The sequence below is a fragment of the Chenopodium quinoa genome, unplaced genomic scaffold (genome assembly GCF_001683475.1).
Source record: "Chenopodium quinoa cultivar QQ74 unplaced genomic scaffold, ASM168347v1, whole genome shotgun sequence".
NCBI classification, from domain to species: domain Eukaryota; kingdom Viridiplantae; phylum Streptophyta; class Magnoliopsida; order Caryophyllales; family Amaranthaceae; genus Chenopodium; species Chenopodium quinoa.
The window spans coordinates 291579-306934 of NW_018742205.1; the positions used below are offsets into that span (position 1 = coordinate 291579).

At 27.6% G+C, this 15356-nt stretch overlaps 1 pseudogene; it reads left to right on the forward strand.

Moving 5' to 3' along the window:
- Nucleotides 1–8431: 8431 nt before the first annotated feature.
- Nucleotides 8432–11950, forward strand: LOC110727018 (annotated as a pseudogene).
- Nucleotides 11951–15356: the final 3406 nt, after the last annotated feature.

The following is a 15356-nucleotide window of genomic DNA, read 5'->3' on the forward strand; positions in this document are numbered from 1 at the left end:
TAAAAGCTAATTAGAAATAGTTACATACATTTCCAAAGACAAGTAGAACTTAATTATGTGCTATCGATCTATATGTTAAGATAGGTAAGGTAGAGGGCTCCATTTTGATTTTTCACGATCTTAAAGACATGTCTTAATTCCTACGGACCTTATATATGAAATTTCATTTAAAAGTACCCTTGTATACCTTTGCTTATTCAGACTCTTGTTAACCAAAAAAATAGCCCCCCACTACTATCCAAACTAAAAATAAAATGACTTAAGTCTTTGGCGCCCTCAATACACTTCCTCATCTACTCTTTTTCTCTCGCAAAATTGTTTCTCCACTTTCTCTCTAGTTTTTACGAGACTTCTCCTTGGTACATTTATTTTCCATTCTCATTTCTTAATTACAATCAATTTAATTTATATTTAATTTAATTTTTTTTCTTATGAAGGTTGAAAATTGGAATTTTGCTGATGTTCTGTGATTGAAAGCATCAACATTATTTCTAGTAGGAGGAGATCTCAAGGGTAATTTAATTTCTCTAAATTATTACATTTTTTTAATTTGATTTTTGATTTAATTGCTTAATTACTCCTGCTTTGGTGTTTAATTGATTGAATTCTATGTGGGTTTAATTAATGTTTGATTGAGCTAGGGTTTTAATGCACGAAATTAATGTAATGGGATGATTAATGAGAATTCAGAATTGCATGCCCTGTTTTTTTCTTTGATGTGCTCTGTTTTGTGTACTTTAGGCAAATCATGGGGTGTTTGAACGATTGTTATGATGGGGTCAATTAAAATGTTGGACCCTAAAAGTTTGAGTTTGCGCTTGCTCTCTTCACCTCGTTTTTATTGAATGTAAAATTAAATTATTTTTGCTGAAGTTAAGTGTTCCTTTGATACCACTATGTTTTTTTATTAATGTTATACGGTACATTAAACAAAAAGGATAAAAAGTAGTCAAAATTATTAGAATCATTAACAATTTGTAAACATTCCGTCCAAAAAAAAAAAAAATTGTAAACCATTTTTTTCGGAAAATAGAAAACAAAAAACAATGATTTTATTGAACTTAACTTATTTTTACCGGATACGTAGTACTCCATATAATTAATTAAAACGAGGAGGACAAAGTCTTAATTACATAAGCATCATAGCACCCATATAAACGTGACATAGGAACAATAATAATGGATATGAACACGTGTCTAAGTGTTATATGGAGTACTTGGCTGTTTTATAAAATCTACCATTTTTGGTTGTTAATTAAGTTTTTTTTCAAGCTAAATGGGAAATTATATAACATATTGGTGCTTAAAAAACACCCAGAAAATTGCAGGAGTTTGCTGCTATCAAAATATTAGAAGTTTAAGCCGAAAGGGAAATTATATTACATATTGGTTGTTAATTAAGTGCCTAAAGCTTATATGGAGTACATCTTAGTCCACCCTTGTTCTTCGCCTACTAGCTTCAAGAGAGTGTACAATTTGGTCAATTTCTCTCCAGTGAGTCAACTCTCAAAGAGTAAGTGCAAATTTGATGCTGCAATTTGCGTGTCAACTTTCAAAGCATTTAGCCATTTAGCCCTGCTATATTATCTAAAGCTGCAAAATAATTGGTTGAAGTTGGACTTTGGAGCTTGACTTTACCTTCCAACCCTGGCCTCCAAAAGAAAAGCTCGTGGGTGGGCTATTCTCCGTTAGAGTCAACTCGAACTAGTTTAACAGGTAAAGGGCTTCTTGGGAGTGGAGTAATTGTGCAAGGGAAAAGGGTAATGATAATCCTTACCCCAAATGTCCTTTAAATGAAGTTTGATCTGACGACCTCATGTTCATCAGACTTTTATTCTGGTAGTGGCAATGTATCGGATTTCATCTCCCTTAGCAAAGCCAATACACAAAGTAAAACCATATTAGCATTTCCGCTGCATACACATCGTCTTTCATGGTCCTAGTCAATAGGTAAGACACATTTTGCAATTTAAACTTTTACGGATTATAATTTTGACTTATAAATATTCAAAGATATTATGGTTAAAAAAAAAATGTATTACTAATCATAAAAAAGTCAAAAGAGTCAAACTTCTAGGAATAAAGAGTATATATTTAATTGTTATTATCAATGGCCTTACCAACAAATAATATTGCAATTGATATAATATGTACCTATAGATTTACAAAAGTAATATTTATATGACAATATATAGGTACTAGAGAAAGGTACATCTTAACGACTACTATGCATCCTAGTTTTAGCAAGAATGATGACGATTATCAAGGAGCCAGGATGACATAAGAAGATCTAATATATACCATAATGCTAACAATCACAACCAAAAGGTATGATAGCAATAGAACATTAATCCCTCATAACACCAATCAAAGAAAAGCCTATTAGCAATAGTCAAGCTAGGTTCTACAAATTTAGGAGTAGATAATGTAATGATGGGTGGAAAGTGGTAGGAAACTAGCACAAATGACCAAAAACATAAATTTAGATTATTAAAAGACTTATTTGTTAAAATAAATTGGCGGTCAATCTAATCTAATCTAATATATATCACATCACTAATATATAAAATCGGTCTCGCGGCCAGGCCACGAGACAACAACACTTGGAATTTCAGTTTTTCGCCAAGTGTCATGTCACGTAGGAGATAAACAGGTATTATTGTGACACATATAATGCTAGGTAAACGATTTTTGGATAGATTTTTTAAGATAAAATTGTTGTATAGAGTTTTATTATCGATAAAATTCTAATATGTTATAATATACAAAAATAATCATAACTTTTAATAAATATTTTATAACTTAATTCTATTTCCATCATCAAATTCGTTTTAAAAATTTCTTTAAAATAAGATCTATTTATAATATATTTAATCACAAACTTTTATACATAACTGGTCAAACCGTGTCACCAACTATTATAATATCGTTAGTGCTATAGTGTTACTTGGTCAGTGTTATAGTGGTTATTCAATCATGTTATAGATAGAGGTTACTTAGTCAATGCTAGAGGTTACTCAGTTAGTATTACAGGGTCGGGATTATTCGATCAGTTATATAGGGGTTACTTTGTCCAGCTAGATGGTATGGTTAGCCGCATACAAAATACATTATTGTTATTTAATTTATTTAAAAAAATATTAGAGAATCAGTCAAATAAGTTTTAATTAGTAAAAATAATTTTGGTTTGATAAAAATACTTTCAGTTCAGTAAAAATAATTTAAGTTCAATAATAATCATTTCAAGGTCCATAATAACATAGAAATTTATTTACAAACAAAGCTACAAAAAGTACATTATTATATAAATAAGCAATATGATACGTATGTCTAAATATCCTATATTATCAAAAGGGATTATATGACCATATTACACATTCAAATAAAAAGTTTATCCGAAAATTTTATCATCAATCTGGGCATCACCCGAGCACAAAACTAGATAGCCGGTCTCCAGCCAGGCTACGAGACAGCAACACTTGGCATTCCAATTTTTCGCCAAGTGTCGAGCCGCGTAGGCAACAAATAGATTTTATCGTGACACATATGATAATAACTAAGCGAATTTTGGATAACTTGTTAAAGATAAAATTGTTGTATAGAGTTTTATTATCGGTATAATATTTCATATATATAAAATTAATCAAAAGTTTTAATAAATATAATATAAATCCATTCTATTTCCATCCTAATATTCGTTTTAAGAAGTTCTTTAAAATAAGATCCATTTATAATACATTTAATTTATTTAAAAATTAATAAAAAATTAGTAAAAATAAATTTTAATCCGTAAAAATAATTTTAATTTTGGTAAAAATACTTTCAGTTCAATAAAATAATTGAAGTTCAATAAAAATAATTTCAAGTCAATAATATCATATATATCATATTTTACACTATTTGAATAATAAATTAAATATATTTTTAAAATAAATTACACTACTATATAAATAAGCGATATGATATTGTAGGTCTAAATATCCTACATTATCAAAAAGGATTATATGACCGTATTTAACATTCTAACTAAAGATTTTATCAACCATCTGATCATCGCCCGGGCACAAAATTAGTATTTAAATAAAGTAGGCATTTTTCAGGAGCATTCGGTGCACCACATAAGCAAAGGTAATATTTCGACCAATTAAAAATTAGATTTGTATTTATTTTAGAATTAAAAATGGCCAATTAAAAATTAGATTTGTTTTTTATTTTAGAGTTAAAAAATTCATTCACCACCTAAGTGACAAATGAGATTTAAAAAAAATTCCACGTAGATAAAAAAAATGAATAGTGATTTATATATTTTTTTAAAAAACATGAATAGTGATTTATGAGGATTTAATTATTTAAAAAACTAAAAATTATCTTTTTTTGTAAAGATAAAAAAATTATTCTTTAAATATTAAAATTTAAATTATTTTTTAAACAAAATTTACAAAATGATTTATAAAAAAAACAAATTCAAAAAAAAATAAAAAAAACCATATATATAGAAGATTTTTTTTACCAAGTTTTTGAACACTATGTAGATTTCCACATCACTATTTATTTTAATTTTTTTAAAAAGAACATTAAATTGAATATTTTTAAATTTTGATTGAACGTGTTTTTTATAAAAATTAATTTAATAACATAGGAAAAAGGGTTAACTTTATATATTAAAATTTTGTTCAATTTAAGTTATAAAAATTTTCAGTTGGATTATAAAAATATTTATTTTGTTTTCAACACGTTCATTTAGAAAAACTCTATTTTGGGGTATAAAAGATAATTTAAAAATAAAAACTAACAAATATCCTTTTTTTTTATCTTGCCAAAAAAAAAAAAAAAACCTATCTGCACATCCTTTATCATCTATTAACTATTACTAAAACAAAATATTGTTGATATCATCTCTCCTCAAAATGTATACGTGTCGCTTTCTTATGAATTTTTTTCCCGCCTAAAACCATTGATGATGTCATTCTTTTGTGATTTTTTTTTTCTCCTGAAAGATTTTTTTTTTCTTTTGTATGATACTTTGTAAACAAGCTAATTAAGTTCTTTCAACAACTTTAATCTAGAAAACCGAAGTATAGTAAATTGAATAGCAACTGTATTCCTTTCTTTTGATTTAAAGATCTATCATTCCCTCTCCTCAATTCCTTAACTAATATTCAAACGTCCAGAAATTTGCTGAAAAATATTCAAACTGTATTTCTTTTAAGAAATCTCCTTTCAATGAATTTATGACAAAATTGAAAAGATTCATTGTATATACGAGTTCTATAATATAATTTTTTTTATTAAAACTATGTATCGTACGGGGATAATCTAGTATATATATAAAGAGGAGTCGACGAGCCCTTTTTTTTCCCGAATTTTTAGAGAACCACATAGGATTTTTATTTTTTTAAAAAATCAGAGCGCCACGTAAGATTAGTATTTTTAGAGCATTACGTATAGGATTATGTCACGTAGGATTGTTATTTTAAAGCGCCACGTAAGATTAAAAGTAAAAATTAAATTTATTATAAAAATAAAATACTGCCTTTTTAAATTGGAAATTTTATCTAAGAGAAAAGAAACAATTTATTTTATTTCGTATATATATATATATAAATACAATTAAATTTAAAAAAATGAAATTCATGTTCAATTGATATTTTTCAAAAAATAGATTAGATAAAAAAATAATGAAAATATGACAAGTTATTATAATGAAATATTTTATAAAACTATACTATTAAAAAAATAAAATCAAGTTCAATATATAAATTTCCCAAGATTTTGGAAAGACACCTAGAATTTTTTTTTTTAAATATTATTAGAGAGCTATGTAGGATTAGTAATTTTAGAACGTTACGTATAGGATTATACCACGTAGGATTGTTATTGTAAAGTGTCGCGTAAGATTAAAATTAAAAATTTAAATTTATTATAAAAATAAAATGCTACGTACTATCTTTTTTAATTAGAAATTTTATCTAAGAGAAAAGAAACAATTTATTTTATTGCGTATGTATAAAAATAATACTATTAAACTTTTTTAAAAAATGAAATTCACGTTCAACCAATATTTTAAAAAAATTGGATTAGATAAACAAATAATGAAAATATGACAAGTGATTATAATAAAATATTTTATAAAAATATATTAATAAAAAAATTAAATCACGTTCAATTAAAAAAAATATCAGTATTCTCTTAAAAAACAGTTTTAAATTATATAAAAAAATTATGAAAAAATCATTGAAATTAATAAGAAAATATCATTGAAATTAAAAACAGTTTTAAATTTTAAATTAATTAAATATAAAATATTATCTTTTGATATTAGGAATTTCATATAAATATATAACAAATGAGAGAAAATTCACAATTTATTTTAAAATAAATAAAATAAAAATATTAAAGGATAATATGATATACTATGTATAACGAATAAATAAAGTAACAAATTTTATCACAAACATATGAAAAAATATAAGTTGTAAATAATACAAACAAACCGTGCATCGCACGGGCTTCATCTAGTATATATATATATATATATATATATATATATATATATATATATATATATATATATATATATATATATATATTAGAGAGCTACGTAAGATTTTAATTATGTAAAAACTATTAAAGCGCTATCTAGGATTAGTATTTTTAGAGCGTTACGTATAGGATTATGTCACGTAGGATTATTATTTTAAAGCGCCACGTAGGATTAAAATTAAAGTATTAAATTTATTATAAAAATAAAATATTTTCATTTACAATTGAAAATTTTATCTAATAGAAAAGAAACGATTTATTTTATTTCGTATATATAAAATAATACTATTAAACTTAAAAAATGAAATTCACGTTCAATTGACAGAAAAATCTTGCGTGGACCTAAGGTTTATATACATGCAACTGACGCTATATTGAACATAGTGACCCTAATTTTAACGTAGTAACCTTATTTTTAACATAATATAGTAACCTTTATTAAAACTCGTGTGCCTTTAATGTTAGTGTGAACCTTAAGTACGATATTAAATTGAACATATAACCATAATATTAACATAGTGACCTTTATTATTCATACTCACCAGTATATTAAAATTTTCATTAAAAAAAAACCTCTTATAGCTTTTATAATGTCACAAACTCGCAATGACTTTTATTTCAACATAATAACCTTTATTTTAATAATAAAACAATCATAATGTCTCTAATGTTAGTGGTCCATAATTTTTTTGATATAATGAAATATGATAAGTGATTATAATAAAATATATTTTTTAAAAAATACTAATAAAAAATTTATGAAATCACGTTCAATTATAAAAAATATCAGTTTTGGATTAGATACAAAAAATAAGAGAAAATCATTGAAACTAAAAATATATCTTTTCTCTTTTTCCAGCAAAAAAAAAAAAAATTGTTCGGCTAAAAGATTAACTTCTACGTTAATAAAATTTATCATATCTAATAAACTTTATCACCACTTTAAATCCAATATTTTTTCAATCTTATATAAACTCATCTAATGTTCCACACAAATAAACTTAAAACTTTTGCAGACAAAGAAGTATATTTTAGAATTTGAATACCATGAAATTCTTGAATGCGATGAATAATGATCATAATTTAGAAGTCTGCTTTGTATATGTGTGAACCTTAATTGTAAAAATTTTAAAAAAAATATTATGCCTTAATATTTTGTTATTTCGATCAAATATTAAATGTTAAGTTTAACTATAAATATTTTGCCTTAAATCTAGTTACTACTATTATGGGCTTATACTCTAATAGGTACTCCGTACAATTTTATTGTTACTAGTGATGTGAAAATATGATTTATAACCATTATTGTTCATTAGTGTTGTAGAATATGATAAGAATATTGTTAAATACTTTAAAGGATTTAGCTCAAAACTTTGTATTTCTTTGGATACCCATCTTAAGTTGTAGACTTGTAGGTGTTATTTATGACACGCAATGCACCTAATAGTTGATAATGATTCGGCTTTCAATTCATGGTGATGTTGCTCCCTTTCACACGATATATTATTGTTCCGACCCAAATCATAGTTAGTATTGTTGATGACAAACCTTTTTTTTTATTTTTATTAATTTTTTTTTTTCTACGTATAATAGAATTGTAAACGTTGGAAAATATAAATAAATAAAATGGGCCTTGTTATGCCGACACATAAAATTTAAGTTAGTTAAAGAAATTACATTGATTATGAACATACAGGCAACAGGGAAAGGTGACGATGAAAACAACTAATGACAAAAGCAACTTGTACTAATAACCAAGTCTACGTTAAGTCTTCCAAGTAAAGCACCTTAATTGGAGAATCAGAATTTCTAACATCCAATTGAATCATCAAAAGCTAAAGTTGCTTTCTATTTAGTTTTTGAAATCAAAGATTAAAAATATATAACCTCTAAGAAAAGAAAGAGGGAAGAGATACACTGAATTTTTACAAGTATAATTTATTTTTTACATAAATTTTCGCAGTTGACAATAATCGAAGTCGAAAATGATGAAGCTCAGCGTTAGAAAGAAGGAAGAAGGAGTTGGAGGGAATAATCCATACCTTTTAGAATTGGTATTTTCATGGACTATCAGAAACGTTCTCAACGAATATCTCTACACATACAAGGTACAATGTTCATTTTATTTCTTCTTATTTGCTGCATGTTGCTGCCTATATATATATGATTGTAACGATGTTTTTTTTATTCATAGATATATATTCAATATTCATGTTTTCTGGTCATCTACTATATGCTTTAGATAATTATTTGATGAAATGTTCTTGCATTGTTGTTTTATGGTTGCATCCTGTGATTGAGTTAAGATGAGGCAACATGCTTAATACGTAGGACTTCGTATAAAACATAACATAGGACATACTGACGTACTCCCTCCATTCCTTATTATTGCATCATGTGGAAATGTACTCGTGCAAAATTTTAGGAAGCGAGAAAACAGAGGAGAGAGTAAGGCGAACTTACCAAGTTTTCCATGTGATGTTGAACACCATCTATATTTTGCCACTTCAATTTCAACCTCTCTGTTGCCATGGCTTAGCTTCTTCTAAATTTCACGTATCATTCTTAATGGAAGTTGGTCTAATTGTCGTCCTATAGAATTATTACCTTAGCCTTAGAGGTACATTACTGTCACACAATATCCTAGTTGCTCTACATTGGATTGTACCGGCTTAGACCCAAATGGGTTCTATGATAATTTAAGCATGCTTAAATATCTCTTTAGCTCATAAGAAATTGTCATCAATTACCATGCAATTTAAGCATTGAAGTGTCATTTAGTTACAAGCTTTAATTGATGTGTACACGGGAGATTTAGCCAATTTAATGCATAATTAAGCCAGTAAATTTATGCTTGAAATGATTTTTCTTGGCTAAGCAGGTACATCAGATACCTGACGAATTCTCATCAATTGCTCATTACTTCAACTCATTCAAGTTGCCTCTTATAGAGGAGACTCGCACAGAATACTGTTCCGGCCTGGAATCAATTAGCCATGCCCCTGCTTGTGAGATCTCCAGTATTTGGCTTTCTGCGGCCTATAAGCCTCCTATAGACTTATACTATGAAATTTCGACCAAAAAGATAAGTAATGATATTAGCCAAGACGTACATTACGTGCCAGAGTCTGGTGACATTTTTGCTGTGACAACTCGAAGGCCTAGAAGCATAGAAGATTTACTCAAACCTGATAAGTCATTTCATTTTGCTTATGTCTCAATGTCAAAGGAAGGTGCAAATAATATGGAGATATTATCATCGGAGAAGATTGATCGCGATTTACTTACCAAGAAACAAGGGAGGCTATTTGTTACCTACTTGCTGAACATTACAACCAATTTGAGAATATGGAAGGCACTAAATCCTGATCCTCAAAGCAAAAATTTAGGTCTTATTAAAAGTGTGCTGCAACACAACTCTTCAGTAAGTAACCTTCTTATATCTTGTTTTCTTGAACTATTATTCTCTTCACCTAAAACTGATGTAAACAGATTTTTGTTGCTTTTCTAGAGTTTTCAGACGCGATTATAGTTTTTTTTTTACTGATCTAAATTGATTTTTCAAGGAAATCTAATCTAAACAACTAAACTGATACATTTTTGTAAGGCGAAGAAAACAGGATAGTTTTTGAAGTCTAATTCCTTTTTCATCATATTTATCTGATACTAACAGGCAGATGATGATTGTTCTATTTGCATCCCCGAAAAAATCTTAAATGTTCAAGGATCAGTAGTTTCCGGCCATATTGGATCATTTGGACTAAATGAGTCTCAGACAGAAGCTGTTTTGAGCAGTGTTTGCTTGGCAAAATGCCCACACCAGGAGTACAATGTGAAGCTGATCTGGGGGCCTCCCGGGACAGGGAAGACCAAGACAGTTGCTTCATTGCTTTTTGTACTACTTAAGCTGAAGTTTTGCACAACACTAACTTGTGCACCTACCAACATAGCAGTGGTCCAAGTCGCGAAAAAGCTTATAACTCTAGTCATAGAGTCACTCGAATATGAAAGTTATGGCCTGGGAGATATAGTCCTGTTTGGAAATGAAGAAAGGATGAAAATTAATGATCATTATGAGCTTGTAGACGTATTTCTTAAATACCGGGTGAAATTACTTGATGAATGTCTGGTACCGTTAGCAGGATGGAAGGGGAGTCTGAATTCATTAATATCTTTACTCGAAAACCCCCAAGTACAGTATGAGGCTTATTTGGTACAGGTCAGAAAGTCTAACGCTGACAAGAAATCTGAGAGTAATTATAGTTCTGATGATGAAAGTGAAAGTGGTGACATTGTGGAAGTAACCAATGCCATAAAACTGAAAGAAGAAAGAATGAATATTACAAAGGTATGGAAGAGAGTTATCATTCAGTCCGTGAGAGAAAATGAAGTGAAGAATAAGAAAGGTTTAAGGACAGGCGGTCAAGGTAGCAGGCATTCAGAAGAAGATGGTGAAGCAAAAGATGATGAAGAACTGTATATGACTTTTGAGGAGTTTGTGAGGAAGACATTCAGTACTTTAGCTAACCGGTTGATGTTTTGTGCTGAGATTCTCTATACTCACATGCCAACTTCATGTTTACCACTATTTGTGACAAAAGAGATGATTAAGCTTGTTGATCTGCTTCGAATGACCCTCGAAGACAAGAGATTTTTGCTTGGGTAATGCTCGGTTAATATTTTGCACTGCTTCAGGCGCCATCAAAGTGACTTCTTTTGTTGATATGGTGATCACAGATGAAGCTGCACAGCTCAAAGAATGCGAGTCTGCAATTCCCTTACAAATTCCTGGTCTAAGAAATGCTATTCTCGTAGGTGATGATCGACAGCTCCCAGCCATGGTCCGGAGCAAGGTTAGCTTATATTTAATCAACTTTATTAATTCTTGCTAAACTTCAATTTATTTTTCCATGTTTAAGATACTTCGTATGTTATAATATTTGTAACTTACTCATTAGAATTTATTTTAATTGAACTTACTTATAACTTATTTTTGCTAACCTAAGCAGATATTTTTTGAACCTAAATTATATTTACGATATTTTATTTTTGGGAAATTCTTAATAGTAGCCCTCTATTTTTGCTTAATTCCAATGATAGTCAATTTTTTTTTTTAATTATCTTTGATAACCATATACTTTTAAAAGTTCTTAACCGTGACCTTAATGATGTTTTTCCGTTAAATTTCTGTTAAATCTAACTTTTTCCTCAACCAAGGTTAACTATTTCATTTATAAAAATAAAAAAAAAAAAAAAAAAAAAAAAATACACACAAAGGATGAAAAGATCATGAACGGTAGTAACATCATGAAAAGGACCACATAATGTTGAGACTTTAGTGTGAAAACTTCCATGTGAAAAGAACAATTAAACAGATGCATAGTTTTTATTTGGGGAGGTCATTACTTCATTTTGATAATATCAATATCATTATTTTCATATCTTGTCATCATATATTCATACTGAGTATCACCTTAGCTTTCGATTAAGAAATGGCGCATAATATTTGGGAGGTTAATTTTAAGAAATACAAAAATATTATAGATTTATACCTTTTACTTTAATCTGTTGAATTTGACAGCACAATTCATGGCGATTCTATTTCATTTTCTATCATTTGATTCTCCAAATTTGTTGTTAATGTAAGTGTACCTTAGATTATTGTAATCAAATCTATATCTTCGATAAGAAAATGACTATGTCACATACGTAAGAGTTGATGTACAAGCAAAATCTTTGAATTTCATGAGGCATGGGTTCTTGCTGTTCAAAATTAAATCACCTAAAAAGAATTCGTCTTACGATTATTGATTAATAATTTATTTATTTTGGGGGACCGCGGGTATTTGTTTAATTAAGTATTTAGATAATTAGATGTATTGATATTGACATTTGGCTCCTAATACAAAGAGTAACATATTAATTAGTCAAGAGGACTAAATATATAAAACTTGTTTCTAAGCTTGACTCCTAATAGTCCTAATTAAATCACTTAACAGCCCGTGTCCAACCCTAATCTTCTCGGACCTCAGTATGACTCATACCCCATTTGGCCATATCCACATACGACAACGTACCATGAAAATAAACCCTTCCAATGGGATGGAAGGTGTATGTAGTATCATCTACCCTTAAATTCTAGGAATATAAAATTTGACGACTATTCTTACTTTTTAATAATTTATTGACTTATTTTTGCCTTTTTTGTTACTATTTTATTTGATTTTTTTTTAAGACATGCATCTTCTTGTTTTTTTTTTTTTTAATTATCACAACAAACTTTGTATCTAATTTAATTTAAAAAAAAAACAGAACATTAATTCGATCGATCATATAACTACAATATGATCAAAATGATGGATTCAGTATTAGTATTAACTAGCTAGTAAACATAGAACTATAGAATACTTGAAGGCTTGCTAAAGTATAAATTAAGAAAACTTTATGTTGTATAATATTCTTTGGCTTCTTTTTAATCTTTTGATGGTCTTCCTTAATTACGTGGAATTATCTGAAAGCATAAGCCCTAAAAAAGAAAAAAGTTCTACCATTCTCAACGTTACTTCTTTATTCCATGAAATTTTATTTTAATGTTGTACGAGATGGAACTTCATGATAAAGTTATATGAATGAAACACGTACCAATGACTTTATTCTATAATATATTTTATACTAAGTTCGATTTTTATATATGATTAATAAAGTGTGATAGGAGGAAAGATCAACGCGGCTTTTACACGAATTAGATGGAATAATATAGTTTTTATCTAAAATGACTATTCTCATAACATAAGAAATTATGGAATAATTTTTATAGAATTTATGCTTTCTTGCACCCAATTAAAATAAAAAAACATTAAAATAAAATGTTTGTTTTTAGGGAAACATTAAAATAAAGGATTTGAGGAAGAAGAATCGGTGCTAATTGGTTTTTATATTAAACAAATTGAAGTTCATGATCACCTTGCATCTCAGAATATAGTTTAAGTAGAAATAAAATCGATAATGGATAGGAATAAATGGAATCATTTTCTTTAAAAATTAGATTAAATTAAATATAAATAAAGATATGGAATCACATAATTAATCAATACACCCTGCGTTTATTTCTATTGTTACACTTTGACCTTCATGGCGTCCAATGCATATTTTTACAAGATTGATATTTTGGAAATTCTTTTTGAGACAAATCCAATAACACATCTCTCTCATGATATGATAATTTGATCTTCATAATAGTATGTTTTTATAGTCTGAATTTTTAAACGCCGACCATTAAAGTTAAAATGTAATATTAAAAAGGAAACAGAGGGAGTAGCTCATTATTAAAATTAGCCATGTATTGTAGTTCATCTAATTGAGTTACTTTAAACTTATTTTGAAATATTTTAAAAACCTTTATTAAGTAATACAGTATATTCAAATTTGGCACTATTTACAAAACCTTTTTGACAATTGTTGTTTGTACTCCATTTATACTTCACGAAATACAACTTATTAAATTTGTCTTAATTATTATGTACTTTCAAAATATTAACTTTAAAACAAATTCACACTATTTACAAACTCAAAATTATTTTTTTTTAACACATTTTCTTATATTAATCTAATTTTTTCTTACATCTAATCATCTATTTTCATAATATTTATGCAAATAGTAAATGTAAGATTAAATTAAAAAATTAAAAAAAAATAAAATAAAAAATAAACCTACAACTCCGTATTACAATAATTACATACGTGATTTCTTCATATAACGTGTGTTCTATAGACGAGACGCTCGTGGTTCTTGTGGTGCCCCTTTTTGGTTCATAAGCTAGCTCCTCGTGGAACTTGCTTTGGATTGCTTATTTAATTATTTTGGTTTATCATTGTTTTTTTTAATTAAAGTATTTCTTTTCCCTTCTAATTTGTTACCATTTTATATTATAAGTACGTTGTTAAGAATATAATAAGGCCATATTGGGCAATATTTAGAATTTTCATGTGCTACATGTGTTTGACACATCAACCAAATTGACAAATATCTATGTGTTACTTATAAATAATTAAACCAAAAGATCGGTGATCGCAATTCTAAAATCATAGAGATTCCAATTTCGATCCGAATCTATATTCTTGTCCAATTCAAAACAACCTATTTTGAGATTCTATTTGATCTCATATTAAACATTAAGCACATATTTTTACAATTATTAAAAGCTTATTAAAACATATTTTTTCTAAACTTAATTATTTGATCTAAAATAAGTGAAAATAAGATATGATAAGTAGAACATTCCCTTACCAAAGGTAAAAAAGAAATTGATAAAAATAATCATATAAATTTATTAAGAATAATGTTAAATTATAAAAAGTTAAAAATAAAAATTTCTCTACATAATGCAGTAAAACTCATGCAGTCATGCCCTTCAGCGGTTCAACCATAGTTACCAATAATGCCTTCAAGCCAACTTAAGGTAATGGTCAATTCACTTCATCATCTAATGTCTGCTTTGACCTAATTTCATATTTGGCCTTAGTTTGACCTTTTTTTTACATTAAATTCTAAGGTATAAAAATTTCAAATGAAATATAAGTAATTTGTTATAATAAGCACTTTTCAAATAAGAAAATATTAAAATATTTTATTATCAAATTATAGATGTCTTACTATTAATAGAAGTAAATAAAATAATAAGATTTAATCTAATCTGATTATTTCTTAAATAAGTAAATTTCGATCAACTTAAATGAGTTGAAATGAACATAGCACATTATGCTTAGATAATTCAAGAAATCAAAATATTGGGTTCATTAGTCATAACCATTGT